We start from the raw sequence: 20760 nt of genomic DNA, 5'->3' as shown, positions 1-20760 counted from the left end.
CCTAGTTGAAATTGACTTTCCTGCAAAGTGGCTCCCCCATCCGATAAGTACTTGTTTGAATATCACACCTAGGACCATGTTTTTTTTATGGTTGTCCATGACACTAAGGCAAAAACAGTGTTTTATGCTTGATCGACAATGCAACGCATATCCGATGGTCACAATACTTTGCACACACCTCAACCTAGGTATTAGTGACCTACATGCAAAGTGACGTTCCCATCCATAAGTACTTGTTCGAATAACACATCTAGGACCGCGTTTTTTAACGGTTGTGCATGACACTAAGGCCAAAACGGTGTTTAATGCTTGATCGACAATGCAAAGCATATCCAATAGACACACGACTTTGCACACACTTCCACCCACGTTGTATTAACTTGCGTACAAAGTGGAACCCCCATCTGATAAGCACTTGTTCGAATAACACACCTAGGACCGTGTTTTTTTATGGTTGTGCATGACACTGAGGCACAAATGGTGTTTAAAACTAGATATACCATGCAAATCATATCCGATGGGCACAATACTTTGCATGCACCACAACCTAGGTGGTATTGAGTTTCCTGCATAGTGGTGTGTCTATCTAATGTGCATTGTGGTGCACCACCTGAAATATGGGCCGCAAAAGTAGAACATACCGGAATCGATAAGTGTCGCAAGTTATAAAGACAGATCCATTTTCGTCTTCACGATATGATAGATTGTGGTCGTAAGTTTGTGCAAGGAGACCGTTCAGTTCCCTTACGATCGGCCAACGCCGCCAATGTATGACTCGATAGACCTGGGTACCTATGAAAACCGTAGCAAAGTTGCCGAGATTGGGGGCAGGAAGTCGAGGTATAGCTGAGATCTGAGAGTCTTGGCTTTCGTCAGAGAGATAAAGGGGGATGATGTCGTCCTCTCAGAAGCGAGAATGGCAGAAGGTGCAGAGATGCGGTTGAAGCGAGGCGTAGAGGCATGGCCAGCAGTAGAGGTGTCCACAGCCGGGAAGGAGAACGGGCTGGAATGCTGGGCGCCTGGAGCAGCTACGACAAGAGAAGATGATAGGTGCAGGATCATCGTGCAGGCTGTGGGCTGAAGGGCAATCGAAGCCGTCCGTGCAGAGTTTCCGGGGAGAGTCTCTGGGCATTCTGCCTTTGCAGATCGGGCAACAATCGCTGTATGTGTCGAACCAACGGAAGAGGCAAGGTCCGCAGAAAATATGGCCGCAGGGAGTAACGAGGGGCTGTGCGGAGACCGTGCCCAAGCAGATACCACAGCAGAAGGTGAAGCCATAGCTGGTGTCGTTGGCTGCAACCTCAACTATCTTTGGATTGGAGCCATAGCTGGTGTCGATGGCTGCAGTTTCCATTGTCCTTGGCAATGCAAGTTATGTATAAATTTTAAATGCATCAATAGTGGTACTTACAGGACTCGGTGTATCCTCTGACAAATAAGCCTCTAAAATGTACTTGGTTTTTATAAGGACCCTCCATCCACAAGAGTGGGCATCGTATTATTGTGGTGTCTATGAACCATCCAGTCACTTGTAAGCCTAAGACTATTTTAATTAATTTTAAAAATTTATTAAGAGCGCAAAGGATTTTATGTCTTACGTCCAAGTGCAGCGGTTCAATTGCATCCAACTTGGATGAATCTTTCTTCTAGAAATTGATTGCAAAAGATAGTCTCTTCAAACCACTGCAAGTTGCATATGTGAGTAAATAATTTGTTACTTTAAAAAATTGTGATCCTTATTTCATGCATTGTAAATTCACTCTCTCGATGAGTATGTGTAACTGAATTGAAGCAAAAGCATCCTTTTGATGGCAAATGTACTATAGTAAACTCCAATGTCGACTTCATTTGATAAATGCTGTAAACATTACAAAAAATTTGGACTCAAAAAGGGGCCTTGTAAGGGAGCCCTTGGGTTGGTGACATGGAAGAATATTTTGAACAAAACCCAATAGAATATTGGTTGTTGGAGGGCAATAGAATATTAGAAGTGGCTTGACATCTCTATTTCTTTATTCAATTCCCCAAACAATGAGGGGGAGCACCCACTTGCTACCTCAACTCTCCCATCACGTTTTTTAATTGTAACCAAATTGAGAAACCTAGTTTCTCAACCAAACTTGTACCATTTGACCTGAAACCAAATAAAAAAAGACAGTTTTGATATGTTAATAAAATTCTATGAGTTCCACAAGTCACTAGATATGAATTTTTTATGTCCTACTATCAAGCTCTTGTTTTCAAAGAGAATCATCTCTCTTCAATTTCTTATAGAAAGAAAAAAAAAATCCCCTTTGAAAGACTACGATGGTCATTCTTTGAAGAATGCTTCATATCACTTGTGTTCTATAATCTATGTTTCAAGACCCTCTACACAATTTTGTGGTAGTTGAAAATTGTGCAATGCATAAAAGCTCCTCTTATGTGAAGGTTGAATCATATGCATACATGTCATCTCCTATATTTTTCATGTCCCAACTATGTACTTAAAAAAAATTCATATATGCATACATGTCATCTCCTATATTTTTCATGTCCCAACTATGTACTTACTTTTAAAAATTTCCTATATACATTATAAATCCTATTTCTATATAATAGCATACATATTGTACATTTAAAAAATATAAACCCACTATATACTTTATACATCCCATGTTTATATAATATCCCCCGTGTTACCTCACCTAATATCATATGCTCCAAGTCTTGAAGCAAATGTTTTGTTTATATATGTTGGTATCCCTGAAACCAACGAGAAATGTCTTGGGCACACAATGTTGAAGATGTTGTCAATTAGAAGGACCAACATGGCTCTAGAGGTTGAACATAGATCAGAAGCAATGCACGATCATCCCAATTCGAGAAGTCTGTGGGCTTCAATAGAACGCAAGAAAAGGAGACATAGTCTAAGTGTGGAAGGCATTGTTAGAGTGGTGATTTTTTGGCACAAAAATACGAGAGTTTCTCCAAATAGAAAGGACATCTGTAGGAAGCGAACGAGAAACAAGGTGTTTGAGGAGCACATCATACACATGCTAGATATAACATAGGTTAGTGGTGCCTAAACCAGCCCGGTGGTTTGTGATCGAGCTTTGGGATAGTTTACTTGTTTCATTTCTTAAACTAGGCTTGGACTAAATGTGATTGTCCTAAACTAGCCCAGTGGTTGGAACATCATGCAACCGTAGGTTGGTTCAGCTCAATCGCCAATTATGTGATTGTCCTGAACCAGTGTGGTTGAATAGACATTAGTTGTTGTCCAACCCGGTGGCATGGTTGAGCAGCAATTAACAGCAATATATTTCACAATACATTGTTATTTTACTAAACCAGCCCAGTGGTTGGAACATCATGCAATCGTGGCTACTTCAACTCAATCACCAGTTATGTGATTGTCCTAAACCGGCGTGGTTGAACAAACATTAGTTATTTGCCATCCCGATGGTTGAAATTATTGTGTTTCTTAGTATGTAAATTCGTTAAATTTAATTTCCAACTATTCGGGTCATATAGCACTGTTAAATTGTGAAATTCAAATATGAAAAGCAATATATTGTTTTTTTGTAATGGTGAAATTTAGAAATGAAAAACAATATATTTATTATTGTCTAATATGTGAAGTTGAGACCATCAGACTAAACCATCCTAGTGGTTGAAATTGTGACAGTGTCCTAAACCATCTCGGTGGTTGAAATTGTGACTATCCTAAACGTGTCCTAAACTAGCCCACTGATTAAAATTGTGACTTTCCTAAACTAGTGTGGTGGTTAAAAATTGTTTGGCTTCCGATTATATACTTTTATTAGACTGTGTTTTATCTTCTTTTACTAGTAGCGAAAGGGGGATCATTGTTCTATTGTTCCCGCATGTTGGGTCAGTAGATAGATCTGTATATCAAGTTTATGGATCAGAATCTAGACATTTCGATTGGGCAAAGGAGCTTTGAGCATTGTAAGCCCTGGTACGTCAAGAAACTCAAAGGAAGGAATGTTTGTTGTTGCAAAACACACATATACTTTGACCTAGCCCGGCAAGCTATGAATGACTCGAGATCTAGTTGTGCCAGAGCATTGCTCCATGGGGATTGATGCCCATGCCTCCCCGATGAGTGCATAGTATGTAGGCCACCTAGATCCTTATCGTGTGTTCCAAGGGAGGATAGGTTTTCTAGCCTAAGGTATCTATGGGAGCAGTGGTTTGTCCAAATGTAGACCATGAGTGGCATAGGATTGAATGCATTCACAGCACATGCAAGCATTGCAGTTTGAAGCTGAAGAAGAAGACATTCAATGTCTGTCCAAATCAAATGAGAGGAGACAACCATATTGCTTTCAAATGGAGGAGATTTGAAAATGTTAATGTTGAAGGATCCGAAGAAAAGAGGTGGCTACTATCATATAAGAGGACCTAGCTAAGGGAGCTTGTAGGTCATGTGGTTCAATCCATCCCAAAATATGTGCTTCGCAATTTTATGTCTAGCTGGTAGGATAAGCACTTCAGGACATGCCTTGCCAATTTTCCTCGTGACACTATTGTATCTGTCATAGATTTTGTAGAAAGTTATTCATTTCAAGAACAAGATGAGATACAAAGTACACACTGGTACAACAAGCAAATAACAATTCTTGTGCATATCACGTGCAATCATTTGCTTGATTCTTCCATGCTTGATGTCAATCTGCTTGCTGACTCACAAGAGCCCAGGTTAGTGCAATGCACGTACCATTTCTACATTTCAAATGATAGGGAACATGACACCTTATTTGTGTAGCATGCTTTTCTACTACATTGGGAATGGTTGAAAAAGGAAAATCCCCATGCAAAAAATATAAAGCAACATTGGGTATGGTCAGATGGTGCTACCTCTTAATTTAAATTATCTTGTGGATTCTTCTTCGTCTCAAGGTTCAAATCCCTGACCAGTCTAGACATGATGTGGAATTTCTTTGGGTCTATAGCCATGGCAAGGGTAAACATGATGGATGTGGTGTTGTTCTTAAGCAAGCTCTGTTTAAACACCAATCAGCATGTCCTCAAGAAAAACTCAATGATGCCCATGATGCTATAACATGGCTTATAGCCAACCTCTCCACAACACATTCAACATACAGTAAACAAAGCCTTAAGAATACTATAGTACAGAGAGTGTTCCATGAAGTGAAAGTGGATGAAGTGCAAAGGAGAAGCCAGCATGATTTCAAGAAAATTAAAGGATTTTGTGGTCTGCACAACATATGGGGCTTTTCAAACAACCAACTGATTAAAACAAGAAAACTTTCTTATTTCTATAGTGCATGCATCATAGGGGATCATGACAAATGTGAGAACATTGCAACTGTGAAGACATGGGAGCGAGTTTAAGTTTTCCCTCTACGTTCAGATGGAGTGACAAACAATGCAGAGAAAAATGACTCGCCATAGTTTGGGGAGAGTTTTGATGACCTCAGTGGCTGCCTAGAAGAGGGGATAACTTTGTAGTTGTCGTAGCATGTAGGGAGAATGAGACGATGACCCATACTTTGTGTTACAGTGCATAAAACCTAAGCACAAGGTTGAGGAAACATTTAAGGATAATTGGGGAACAACCTATGAGAAGTGGGATGCAGCAGTCAGAGCTTTTTGGTACAAAAAAACATCCAAGAGAGGCCAGAATTACAAACAGAGTCCACCACAAACATGTATGTACTCTCATCTAGTAAGAGATATTGAGTTCCACATGCAACCTGTGCCACAACGAAAGAAGGGAAAGAGTGTCTTAAAATTGGATTTAGACATGCATGATCACATCTTGGGGTGTCTTGGAGTGGTGGATGATGATGACTGAGATAGTACTAAGAAAATGTATGTAGTCTCATTGCAAGGAAACAATATGTCTTCTTGTCCTAGAAAATAGAATTTATGTTTGAGACTATGCATCTTTTTAGTATATCCCAAACAACCAATGTGCTGGTTTTATTAAATTGTTTTTGTAAATCCCAAATGGTAAATCCCATGCTTGTTTTTAGTATATCCCAACAACCACCGCGTTGGCTTCCCATAACGAATCCACACATCCTACAAATCCATTCATCTTGTAATAATAGAAGCAAACCACTACGCTGGTGGCTGTTAATATCCTAGTTGAACCAACCACCATGCTGGTGATGACTTATCCTACACTACTATCGTGCTATCCCTACACTACTACTATGCTATCCTAAAATTTATTGCATAGTGCTATACTAAAAGAGTGCCCTTTAGATTGTTTATCATTTTGTTAACCGTCAAATTTCATCCCATGCTTGTTTTTAGTATATCCCAACAACCACCGTGCTGGTTTCCCATAACGAATCCACACATCCTATAAATCCATTCATCCTTTTATAATAGAATGAAACCGTCACGCTGGTGGCTGTTAATATCCTAGTGCAACCAACCATTGTGCTGGTGATAACTTATCCTGCATTACTACTGTGCTATCCCTACACTACTATCGTGCTATCCTAAAATTTATTGCACAATGCTATACTAAAACAGTGCCCTTTAGATTGGTTATCGTTAACAATCAGATTTCAACCACCGGGCTACTTAAAACATTTAAGTACTAACATGGAAGTAGGTCGATACAAAATCAGGTATCACGAGCACCATGAGAAAGTCCACAAGTCCAAGAAATGTCTACAAGACTTTTATTTTTTCAAAATATGATGACATTTTGCGGCTCAAGGAAATAACATACTCCCAAGTATCTTATCAGCCTCTCTATAGGCAAGCATCTCCAAGCTCTTTAGGCCAATCTGATGCACAATGGTAGACCTCTTCACACACTCAGATTACATACTACTTGCTTGACTTTGTTGAATTGTATGCTCATGGTAACTCCTCCTTTCATTGGGGGTCCTCTTCATCCTGGTCTTTGTGCTCTATACATCTTTGTGCCTCTATCATGTCCTACCAAAAGAAACCTACATCATGAGCTTGACAAGTACCTTAAAGGAGTAAGAAAAACAATAGCTAGGGAAATTAATATTCACCATCTTTGTCGACTCCAAGTAATACACCCACCACTGAAGCATGTCCTCCTTGCAGCTATTTTCCTACTTCTCTGAGCCTGTTTCTACAAGGATGCCATCCAACATTATTTTCAGATAGAACAAAAGCATTACAAAGTTATTTGGGTATGCCATATATTCATTGTAGGTGGATTGGTGTACAGAGTTTTGGGGCTAGATTTCATAATGGGCTCTTAGTTGTGTTTGCACTACTGCACTTAAATAGGGGAGAGTTCATTGAGCCCGGCCTTCTCAATCTTCAGTCTCATGTTAGTTTGGTAATCAAAATCTTTGAGTTGATTGAGCCTAACCTCTCATTCTTTAGTCTTATGTTAGTTATAATAGAAATCTTTCATCTCACATTAGTTGTTTAATCGAAATCTTTTGTCTCACATTAGTTGACTAATCAAAATCTTTGAGTCTCACATTAGTGATCTAATTGAAATCTTTCATCTCACATTACTTGTCAAATCAAAACCTTTCATCTCATTATTATCACCGTGCTGGTGTGGATCAAAGGACACTATCTAGTCACATAGCTGAGAAAACATTCTCTAAGTAAACTCTAGAGAAGATTAACAATTCAATAGATTACACACAGATTACATAGATTACATCTCAAAGACTCCTTTCCTTCAGATTACATCTCAAGGACTCCTTATTGAGCTCCTTGATTGCAAGCTCGGCCCTCCTTGCTCCTTTCTAGGATGGGGTTGGTTCCTTCCTATAGGGGCCCGACCCTCCCTTCATGCCACTTCCTCTTTCCTTGATTTGAGCTTTCTGGTGGTTGCAAGCTCGACCCCTCTTGCTCTTTTCCTAAAGGGGGCTAGTTCCTCCCTTCAGGCTCCTTTTCCTTGCAGTTAGACTCGGTCTTGGCCTTCTTTAATTTGAGCTAATATAGCATAGCCTTAGCTGTATATTTAAGGACTTACTCAAGGATTCAAAGACCAATATTTGAGCAATATTGTTGATGTGTAATACAATTTAAAATACAAGTATTTTTTATAATGTTCTTCTAATTGTGCTTAATTTTCTCAATTATCTTTTGTATGTAAACCTAGTGCTAAAGTTATGGCTATTTTCATTATTTGCTGCTTTTGATATTGTATCGATTTTTATCATCTTCCACACAAAAATTATATCACATTCCACAATGTTACATCTACTATTTCAAGTGCAATTTAGGGCATTTTGTTGTAAGTTATAAGCCAAGAAAATGTTTGCCAAGTTTGGCCATTCCAATGACCATTTTTGACAAATGTAGAAAGGAATGTGGTGTAGAAGGAAAAATTTATCCGTATAGGCTAAATTTTCATCGGGGCAAATTTTGGCATTTTGGACACCCCACGATATCTCGATTAGCTGTGCCTTCAATGCCATAGTCAAATACATTCTAGATTTGCCAAAAATAGTCATTAGAATGAACAAAATTGTTAAATTCTTTTGTCTACCCCTTTAAAATCCATATTTCTTCATAGATAATCATGTGGAAATATATATTTTCAAGGGGAGTTCGATGACTTTGGTCTTCCAGTACATCACCTTGTAAAAATCTCATTTTCCATGTTTACCTTGCTCTTGTAGGTTGTACCTTATAGGGTGGCTATGTCAATGTATTTTCAATTTGACTTTTGAGCTTCCTCTAAATCACCTTGTATAAAGAAATATAAATTTTACAAGGGTAGATAAAGGAATTTGACAACTCCCATTTTTATGACTAGAATTGGCAAATCTAAAAGGAATTTAACTATGGCGCAAAAACCAAAGTTGATCGAGATGTCATGGGGTGTCCAAAAATGGAAAAACCTTCCATAGAACGAATTTGGTCATTTAGAAACCCTCAAAATGCCAAATTTTCACTATGGAGGATTTAAACATTTTTGGACACCCTATGACGTACCAATCAACTTTGCCTTTCGTGCCATGCTCAAATTCCTTCTAGATTTTCCAAAAATGGTCATTAAAATAACCAAACTTGGTCGAGAGTTTTATATTGACTTGTAATATTCATAATATTTCCCTAAATTGGATTGAAAATAAGTGCATAGTATTGATAGAAATTAATTGCATGGAATGCTAAAGAGAATAGCAAAATAGCTATAACTTTTACATTGTAACTCCGACTCCATAGCTTTTTAGTTCAAAATTAAGAGCACAAGTAGCTCTATGATATTTTATTGGAATTTTCAAATTCAATGTCTAATTTGGATAAAAATGAAGGGAAAGGGATAGGTTTGCATACAAAAGGTTTCCTCTCTAAACAACAAACTTGGAGGTGGTGTATTTAATACTCTATTATTAAAGTTGCATCACCTAATTGCATTAGCAACACATTCAAAATTTAATCATAGCTAAATGAAAAAAATGACTTATGACATGGTTTCTTGCATGGATGAGAATGTGAGAAAAAATGCATGTTTGTATTATAATTTCTCCATTTGAATACAAAGAATCTTCATAGTCTATGCCTCTTCTTTACTACCTCTTATACATAAAAAGGCTTTTGAAATCCCCAAGTGAGCTCCTAATACCAATACCACTAAGGCTCTCCTCTTTGGTAGCCAAGCACAAAATTTATTCCATAATTTCCAATTGGATATCAATGCATTAAAGGAAGACATGTGATGGATCACAATGATAAAGTTCTCAATATTTTGATGCAATTTACCTGTTAAGTAGGACCTTGTGAAAATTTGATGTGGAAGGCCATGGAGTTTCCTCTTGCTTGACTAATGTAGTGCACCAATGAGTGATTTCAAATCACTCAACCAAATATGCTATGAACATTGGCTTGCCAAGGAGACTCCAAGGAGATAACTCATCAACTAATGCCTCCTACAACAATTCAACAACATTGCGTTAGTAGGCCTAACAAAAAACATTAGATTAAATGAACATAAAAACAAATCGACACATAGGTTTCTTACCATCGTATGTATTACTCTTTTTTAATCATGATTGATCTCTGAGCTTTTCCCCCTCTTCCAATGCTCATTGACCTTTGTATGATGCAAGCAAAGCACAGTGATAATTTCTACAAGAAAAGTGAAGTGAAAGTGTCTTTGTTGCCCCTTTGTATACCCAAAAACAATAAATATAAACCCAATGATAGTTTCTAGAAGAAAAGTGAAGTGAAAGTGTTTGTTTTGCCCCTTTATATATCAATAAACTCTTTAAAAAATGCAACATATTATCTAAAAACTTTAGACATGAAATCAAGTAGTAAAACAATTAAAATATAAATCATACCACTATTTTTAATGTCCTCCAAGTCATGCCAGCAAAGCTATATGCAAATGCCAAAATGCAAAACCTAGAATTTATGTGGAGCCTACACAAACACATTGTTTAATGTTGCATGAGGGATGAATTTGGCTTTGTTCATGAAATTCTCAAGCCGCTTGCCTACCTTTTCACCATTTCAAGTAAAGTTCAAGGACTCCAGCATACCATTCTCCATGACTAAAAGGTATTCATGCACATAACATAGAGAGATTCCATTGTTAGTGCTATCTAAATCCTCATGAATGCTATGAACTTACATATCAAAGCTTCCTACTTCCCACTCCTCAAAGTTTGAATCTATACTTTTTCATGAATAACTTTTCTTCCAAAATCGACATAAAGGTACAAATAGATTCTTGACACTCACAAGTAAAGAAGGTACACACAAATATAACTTATAATGTGATGGTATCCTAGAAAGAAGGCATGTTTCCTTTGCCCTGTACACATGTTGTGACTTGGAAAGACATCATTCCTCTCCAAACTCAAACTTCAAGATGTGGACCTTTAACTCATGCAAAAAATCACCTCTTTTGTTCTTGGGAAGCTTATGTGGACCCTTAGTAGACCCTTTCATTACTATCTAGTCATTCAAAGTGTAAGTTCAAGTCATCCACTCATCCAATGCATTCTAGAACACGTTGGAGCTCACAATATTGCCTACTTGTATCACTTTGTTCTTGACCATGCCTATTGGGAAAAGAATAGCTGTAGGAGGGGAAGGAGCAGCTGTAGCCTATTGGAGAGGGAAAAGCAAGAGGAAAAGAGTTGTTGTAGGAGAGGGTAGAGCAATCTAAGGGGACATAGAAACTCTTGGAGGGGAAAGCATAGCTATAGGAGAGGGTAGAGCAACAGGGCATAGAGCAAGAGGGGGCAGATCAAGAGAGGAAAGAGAAGGTGGAGGTAGGGCAAGAGGTGATAGAGTAGGAGGAGGCAGACAAAGAGGAGAGGAGTAGGAGGAAGCAAACTAGCTGTAGGAGGTCTTATAGCCCAAATTTTGAAAAATGGAGGGAGAGAACAGTCAAACTTGAGCAAAGGACAAGAGAAAGAGGGGCAGACCTACAATAGGCTAGAGGAAAAAGAAATTCATCCAAAAGGGCCCACAATGGAGGAAGATGACAGTTTAACTAGAGCAAACGAGTAGGGAAAGAGGGAGAAGGGTTTGAGCAAAGGACAAGAGAAAGAGGGGAAGACCTACGATAGGCTAGAGGCAAAAGAAATTCGTCCAAAAGGGCCAACAATGGAGGGAGATGACAATTCAACTAGAGAAAACGAGTAGGCAAAGAGGGAGAAGGCCTATTGTACACCAAAGGAGAAGAGAAATTTGCCCAAAAGGGATGACAAAGTCTTGAATGAGATTTGGGGATGATCTGGGGTAGGTGCACATGGGAGGAGGGTCAAGCATGGGTGAAGGGGAGGGGAGGATGGTTTGGGTGGTCCCCAATGTAAGAGGGATAGCCAATACAGGATCTCTACATGCATGCCACCCCTCCACCTCAACATACCATTACCCCACACAAAGGAGCACTCTCATTAGTACACCTCAAATCCTTCTCTAATCCCTTGAAATTAGGAAACACTAATTCGATGCCCTTTTGAGACCCCATTTCTCCCCTAATGGCCCCTCACAATACATTTCTAAAATAGTTTCCTTATTGGCTACTCAACATTCTTTGACCCATGTGTCAGAATCCCAACGATGCATGTTTGTTAAATCTATGCATGATGCATGTAAAAAAATAAAAAAATACATATGCCTAAGCACTTTGTGAGCACATGAATATTTCTTTTTTTTCAAGAAAGCACATGAATATTTCTTAAGTTAAGTCATTTGCAAAGTATCATAGCGATTGGCACACACATAGCACTAATGCATATTTTTTACACATGGCCATAATAAGGAAATGCAACCTTGCAAACAATATCCAAACAACATCAAATTTTGCATACTCAAATCAATGGCTCTACAAAGTATTATGCATGTCAAATGCACACATATATGGTACAACCCCATTGATACATATTTTAAAATATACATGCAAACCACCCATACACTCACAGATGGTGGATCACTATCTGGTATCTAAAAATTATCCATCCAACCTCCCCATAATCTCAAGTTGGCTATAAGAAAAAATCACACTCACATTGAATTTGCATCCTACACTGTGTGCATTTGCAACAAGGAGTCCTTTGATGAAGCCACTCAAAGCTCCCCTACATTGAACTTTGCTCTGATGTGATGAAGAACTATGTCTAATTATCTGCACACAAACCACTTTTTGTTAATAAGTAAGCCTTTTTGTTAATAAGTTAACCACTTTTTGTTAATAAGTTAGCCTTTTAGAAAAATGCAAAAAACAAGCAAGTGAATTCTAGTCTTTGACATGTGGATTTCCTATATTCTCATTCATATAGTCACTATTTATGATGCATATACTTATGTAGTCACCATTAATTGCATGTCTATTTTTGATGCATATACTAGTGCAAATTTGAGGACATCTTACTTTCAATTCCATAAGTTTATTTTTTATTTTTAACTATTGATTTCAATGGATAAGTGATGGATTCCTAGGAAAATTGGTGAAGGTTAACTGGGTTTCATCCTTGTTTCATCACTTTTTGTGTATACATCTATAGTGTTGTCTCCATCTCTCACACCTTCCTCTCCCACATGTCGTTCCCTCTAAACCTCCTCTACCTCCCCTTATTGCAAGAAAGTTCAAGAACCTTGAACTACAATTTCTCATATTATGTGGAGCTTATGGAGTGTAAGGCCTTGAGGAGCTTTTCATCTTATCCTAGCCATTTGGTCCTCTCCACTATTTTTCTCACAAGTAAGTCCCATCTTCTTCTTATCCACTTTTCTATGCATTATTTCATTTCCTTCTCCATTCTTTTGGTTTTTAAACATGAATTTTCTCTAGATTTGGTGTTCAAACATGAAAGTAAGCCTTTTTTTTCCAAAAAAAAAAGAGATAATGTTGTATTTCTAAGGGAATCTCTATCCACTTTTTCTCAACCCTTTTCCTCTCCAAACATCCCACTTGTCTTCATTTTATCCAAGAAACTGGAGCATGAAAGAGAGATAGAAGAAGAAAGTAATATGGAGGTGGAGAAGGAGTACAAGGCGACTTAGCTCTTTCTTTCCTTGTTTGTTTGGTTTCTTACTTATTTTTATTTGATTTGCTTGCTTGCTTACTTTTACTAGCTTTCTCTTCTCTTCAATTTGCTTGCCTTTTAGCTTTCTTGCTTGTTTGTTTGATTTCTTTCTAGCTTTCTCTTCTCTTCACTTTGCTTTCTTGTTTCATGACACTAAATTGCTCTTTGCTTTTTTAACAGCCCACTCACTTACTACTATGACCATGTTTCTATCTTATTAATCTATTATTTAGGCAAGTTGATTTGGAAAATTTTATTTTGCAAATTCTAATGCGATTATGAGTTTATTAGAGAGAGATATTTGTAGAGAGAGAGAGAGAGAGAGGATGCAACACGTGATAGACAATCTCCTCATCACGCCTTGTCACCCTATCTATTCTACTAACATGTCACAGATATCACATTATCCCAATTAAATTAAATAAAAATCCTAGGATAGTCCGAAGTTAGGTCAAGGTTAGTATAGTTACACCTAGACTAACTGAACCACTATTCAATTATTCTAATTGAACCAAATTCTATGTGGCCCTCTAATTTAGTTAATAGCAAATTAGTTCTAGTTCCCTAAGATTAAGAAGTCCTATCACTCAAGGCCCCTAAAGGTCCAAAGGATCCCCTTAAAGCCAAAATTTGACTAGCTTTCAAGCACCAAACCTCCATGAAATTAAACTCAAACCAAACCCAATTTTAACTTGATAGCAAAAAATAATAGACTAAGAGATGTATAGCATGCTTGATGACTCCTTGAGGAAAGTTCCACGATGGATTCACCCATGCAGTCAACAACAATGGAAGAACTTTGGGTGGTATGGAGCAAGGATCAATTTGGTTATTAGATGAAAAGCAGTAGTGTACTTCGTGCTATATTGGAACTTTTTATAGCATACAAGAAAAGGGATTCAAGAATAATATTTTGGCACACTTTTGAAGGAAATATCATCATTTTTGGAAACAATTACAAGAGCAAGTAGTGCCCCTAATCCCAAGAAATATTTTGGAGAAAATTCATGAAAACTTGATGAAATCACATCAGAATCAAGTGAAATATGCATCATCAAGTTCAACAAATCAACAAATCAAACCCTATAGTTCAAATTTTAATAAAGATGGATGAATGATACATGCACATTATCTCATTTTTATGGTGGGACATGCACGCTTTCTCTTTGTTTAGCGTATATGGAAAATAATTGCCAACAAATTATGCATCAGTATGCTTATAAGATACCTCTATGTGTTCTATGCTTGTGAAACTTTGTGGAGAACTTAAAATTAAATTGCCCCTTATACTTGAAAATTTTCATACATGTAATACATGAATTGTATGCTAGACATGTTCATTTCCAAAAAAGTTCAAGTATATGGAGTCATATGAACTATGTAACGTACATAATCGTGAAACATTTATGCATGGGTATGCTTATACCAAACATATAAAAGCTTGATAGGGACTTCAAACTTTGAAAAGACATTTGAATTTTTTTAAAATGTCTACTCACAATTTTCCATAAGGATCAAGCATGACGTGTATCATGAGACATGTACATTTCCTCATTTTCAATTATTTATGGTGCAAAATTACCAATAATATTGTGCATCGATGTGCTTATACCAGACCTCTAGGTGTTTGATGGTAATAAAAAATTGCAAAGACCTTACAATGGGTAATTCCCTTACACTCATAGAGTTTCATAATGGTTAAGCATCACCTATTTAGTAGGACATACTCTTTTTCATTTTCAACCATGCATGGTGTGTAATTGCCAAAACATTGTGCATCATATAGTTATACCATGATCCTATGTGTACGATGATCATGAAAAAAAAAATTTAACATTAAAATTACATAGTAATTTATATTCACAAATTTTCATAAGGATTTTGCACTCATTTTACATCAATTATATAATGGGACACCTACACATTTTGTCATTTTCAACCATGAAGATTTCATCAATATTCCATGGAATATTATATTTTAACTCTATATGGTTATAGGAATTTTTACAACATTTAGTACTTAGTCAAAGTAACATTATAATATTGATAGATCCATTAATGAATAGAATGTCAAAATTAAAATTCTTAGTATTTATGCATTCCAGTAGTAGATGGCAATATCCATACAAAATGGGCCCACAAAAAAAATAAGCCAATAGAAGGTAATATTCATACAATATCCACTATATGGTATTATCCCCATACTCCCTGACTCACAAATACATGATGACCTGAAATGGAGCATCTAGCTATAATGGTGGGGGTGACCCAAACTCAGCCTGAATGATCTAGTGAGGAATGGATGGCTTACCAACAAATCATCCATGATAACATGAGAACTTGTAGCCACTCCACACGGGCCCACTCTTTATCCGACAAGTCTTGCCTCTAAAATGGGCTACTGTACATCCCTGCCACTGGACAGCGGACCAAGGAGTCAAAAAGCAACTCCTTGGTTCATGGATCTTGAAAATACGAGGGGAATCACTACCTCTCTAGTCTAGTCAATGAAGCATATCCTCTTCCCGAGCATGCAGGACTGATAAAGAGCAACAAATGGAGATGTCTCATCCTCATCTCAAGTATCTCTAGCAAAGTGGGAGGTCTCAAGGGGGAAGTAGTAAACTGCAACAAAAAAATCGTGACTGTCCAGGTGTCAGATCTGGATCCAAAGAAACCTGGAATGTGCATCTCTCTGCACTATTGAAATGGTCCCCAAAAGTGTGGATCTGTAAAGGATTGCTACTCCATCTGACCCTCGACATCCCCCTGTATCCTCGTCTCATCTCTCTGGGCAGACTCCCATGTGTACCTGTTGACTACTACTTGTAGTGAGTGCTTTGGACTCTAATGTGTCTCTATGTAAAAGATTATGTTGTGACCTGTATTATGATTTCGAGAAGCTCCCTGGTTTTGACCATAAGGTACCATTACAGTTCCAAATGGTGCAAGATAGGGTCCCGAATATCTGAGTCTCACAAACCCCATGGTGGGGGATGGTGCCCTATGAGGGCCTGTAAGAAGTTGTCCCTCTCGTATCCCTGCCCACTTCCCCTCCTTTCGGGCCTGATCCTACTACTACAACAAAGAGTGTCTCTCCTCAACAACGAGTATTGATGGCCACTACCTTGCAAACACATGGTGACGCACTTATATTACATGAACACAGCTAAAGATAGGCATAATGAATATGTATACAATGTCCTAACACAAAACCACATGTGCTACAAGCGAAGGATAGTCATCACATGTGCTACAAGCAAAGCACAGTTGTCACATGTGCTACAAGTGAAGGACAGTCGTCACAAGTCATGTAGCAAAATAATTACTATCCCAAAGGACCCTAGAAGCACAGGAGGGTTGCACACTGAACTTCGTGTAAACAAAGAAATGTTAATGGAAGGTTGTGCTAAGAACCTTAACATAAGCAATGAAATTGTGAGAGAAGATGATGGTGTTTTCAAGAGTTCAACAACAACATGAGGTGCAACTAATGCATGGATTCATTTCAAGGACACAAAAATAGGCATTAAAACACAATCAGAGAACAAGCACCTATAGGATAATGACATTCCCATGATATGGGACCCAATAACAAAAATAACAAGAGAATTCCAAATATGAAAGAACCACCTTAACTCAGTAACGAGAACACAATTCCTAATACAAGCAACATCCACTAGAATAATACACAGATCACAAGGACTATCGATGGACTGTGTGGTATTTGATCCGACGAACATCAAGATGCACAGACTAGTGTACACCGCGCTTTCATGTATATGTGACCCAAGGGACCTAAACATTCTACCACTAAACAAGACAAACAAATAAAGGTGGACAAACAATTACTACAAGAGATCAAGCGGCTACAATCAATAAGCAAATGGAATTTCAACCAAATCAACTTCAAGAGACACAACAACAAAACAACAACTCTACAAAGCCTAAACACAAGATCGTTCAAGCAATATGAATTGGATCTTGCACATGCAGAAAGCATCTTGGATGCAACAGTATTATGCGTACAAGAAATAAATGTGAACGCACATGATCATGTCAATTTAAAGGGATTCAAATCAACATACACGACCATAAATCATGCCAATTGCAACACTCTTACAAATCAAGTGTGAGACTCACCTTTAGCCAAGAAATACAAGAAGATGGATGTGAATTCTCTTGCTTGCAGTATTTCAAACAATAGACAATAAAAGCATTGCTCTAGCACTATTTGCTAAAGTACAGTTCTTTCTTTTAGCTCTTACGTTTTGATGAGGAGTATATGTATAAGTGAATTGTCTTCGAATGCCATTACTTCTACAAAAGTTCATGAATGTTGAAGACATGTATTCACCTCTTCTGTCAGGTCTCATGACTTTAATCTTTCTTCCTGTTTGGTTCTCAACCATGGCTTTGAATTCTTAAAATCTGAAAAAGACTTCAGATTTCTCTTTCAAAAAGTAGACCTAATAATATCTCCTGTAGTCGTCGATGAAAGTCAAGTAGTAAAGTGAACAATTGATGCTGCAGGTCCGTGCGTAACCCCATACATCTATATGCATCAAATCAAGAATACCTCGTGCTTGAAAGGTACTTATGCCAACATTGGTTCTCTTTTGTTTACCGAAGTAAACTTTTCCAAGAAATTGAAGCTTAAGAATTCTTATTTCTAAGTTCTATCAAGCTTTTGAAATTGGCATGTCCATATCTCTCGTGCCATACTGCAGAAAGTGGCATCTGTTGCGATTGAGCTTACATGGCATGCAAATATGGTACTGAAGTTAGCATTCTGAACAAGCGACCTTCCTTGACTGCTTTTCCTACTAGCTGATATCCTCTGGATTTGTCTCTGATCGTGCATTCATCTCCATCGAAGATGACTCGATAGTTGTGTTCCATCGTTTGTCCAACTGACAAGAGGTTCTTGCTGAGCTTTAAAACATAGAGTACATCTTTCACCAATCCTTTCGTACCAATGAAATTGTTCATAGGGACAATGCCTTTCTCTTGAATAGGATTCGGTGTGTTATCTGTCATGTAGATGACATTCTTCTGTCCTTCTAACGGTTTCATCTCTACAAACCATTCCTGATGTTTTGTCATGTGAGATGATGCACAGCTGTCAATATACCAAGAATCTTGATCTGCTTGATCAACTTGGTAATTGCATTTTGCTTTTGAATTGCAATCTATGTCAAGATACAATGTTTCAATCTTATGCATATCCTCCCTTGCAAGAAACATATTCTCAAGTTCATTGGCATAATGACTATGACTTGAATGTCCATCGCAATTATTTTCTCTTCCATGAAAATTCCCTCATTTACTGTTGGATTGATCGCCTTGGTTGTACTACTTCTTTTAGCAATCTCTTTTGTAGTGTCCACAATAATTGCACTAAATGTTTGCTACTATGCGTGCAAGGAGTGGATTTGTCATTGAGGATCAAAAGTGTGTGATACTTGCATTGAAATGTGCTCATTATCTTATGGGCGCATAGAGCTTGAAAAATCGAGCATTTTTCCATTTTGGAGTATCCTCAAATTCTTCCTCGATCAAGAGAGATACAGCTTGGATCTAGGTGGAGGGGCAAAAAAGGGTGCAAAATGATGATGTGGCACTAGGGCATTGCTGAGGTGTCAAGAGGGTGCACAATGTGCATGCAGAGCGACTGTGTGCTTGACAGGAAATTGCCACATGGCAATGCTGAGGTGTTACAACTAAGTTGGTAGATGAGGTGGCCAATCCACGTGGCACTTTGATGATGTGGCAGATGCTGAAGTGGCAATGATAGCTAATTTGCTGACATTATGATCATGTGTCAACTAATGACGTGTCACTTGGCATGATCTGGCACTGACATGGCCTAACTACATGATGTGGCATGATAAGATTGCCAAGTGTGGGATAAGTTTCCACGTGGTAGCTTCTGGCCTCTTGGGGTAACGTGGTTATCTGCCATGTGTCGCATGAAGAGTGTTCCAAGTAGTGGCCTTCGTTGTGGCGTTCCGTCTGCAGATGGTAGTTGTCGCATTCGTTATGACGTTCCGGGTCGTGTGTGCCCGTGGAGACTGACGGTGAAGGCGGTTGACGCAAGAGTCGTTTGAGGACGCCTTATGGTGCTGCAGTCCGTAATGGAGAAAGTTATCTGTGGGCTGGAGGTCGTCCGTCGGGAGCCATCCGCGGCTGGTGCTGGAGTCCGTTGGCTGATCGGTTGCGTGACAATCGTCTGGAGCTTACTGCGTAGGTTATTTGGTCAGCTGTCGTTTGCTTTGGGGCCTAAGTGCGTGAAGTCGGACCGAGGGCCGTTGGATGTGTCTCTACTTTGGCGCCTTTGTCTTACGTCTGCTGTTGGAGTGTTTCGTCAGGCCAGCTGTAGATAGTAGCTATAGCTCTGAGGCCTTCGTTGAGGCACAATCCGGGTTGGAGTGTCCATTCGAGGACTTTGGGATTCATCTGTTGGAGAGGTCCTCAAAGATGCAGTTGTAGAAGGCACTTGTAGATAGGCTGTAGATAGCGGCTGCAAAGTATGGTTGTCTTCCATAGTGCTTCCTGTAGAGGGTCATGGGAGCTTTAGTTACTCAGAGAAGCATAAGGTAGTTTAGAAGTCGAAGCTGTTAGCCTTGTGTGTTTGATGTGGTTAGCTAGTTGCTAGCCTTCTATGGACACTACCGAGAGCTTAGAAACCTCTTCGACAACAAGGATAGGATCTATCTCTCTTGAGTTCTTTTCTCTCATAAACAAAATACTCTCCAATGAAAATGGACAGAATTGTCATGCTCTCTTTCTCACCATGGATTCTCTCTTCCTCACAACGAACACTCAAGAAGAATGAACCAAATGAATGGATGGAAACTTTTCTCAATGGAAACTTTTCTCTACGGAAGTGAACTCTCACAAGAACATTCGAGAAACTCTCAACCACAATCTCTCTCACACCCTTAATAGAATCGCACCTCAACGGAAGGCAAAACCATGAGCTCTGATACCATGACAAAATATGGAGAGAGGAGAGGAGAAGAGTGGAGATGAGGAGAGGACACAACTAGAGAGCACACCACAAACAACTAATTGTACACTAGATTTAGTTGCAAATGTAGAATACATTCAAACCCTTTTAGGATTAAGGTGAGGACATCTAACCCTTTCCTTTTTAACACGCTTATGTGTTAGTGCTATGCACAATATTGAACACACGATGTTGAGATGGTTTCTCAACACGGCTAAGGAGAGGTGTGTGTATGTGCTCACTTGTTCCATGAAAGAGTCCCAT

Source organism: Dipteris shenzhenensis, chromosome 14 (assembly GCF_047967505.1).
Source record: "Dipteris shenzhenensis isolate YYH24624 ecotype China chromosome 14, Dip_SZ_1.0, whole genome shotgun sequence".
NCBI classification, from domain to species: Eukaryota; Viridiplantae; Streptophyta; class Polypodiopsida; order Gleicheniales; family Dipteridaceae; genus Dipteris; species Dipteris shenzhenensis.
This window is presented reverse-complemented; position numbering follows the sequence as displayed.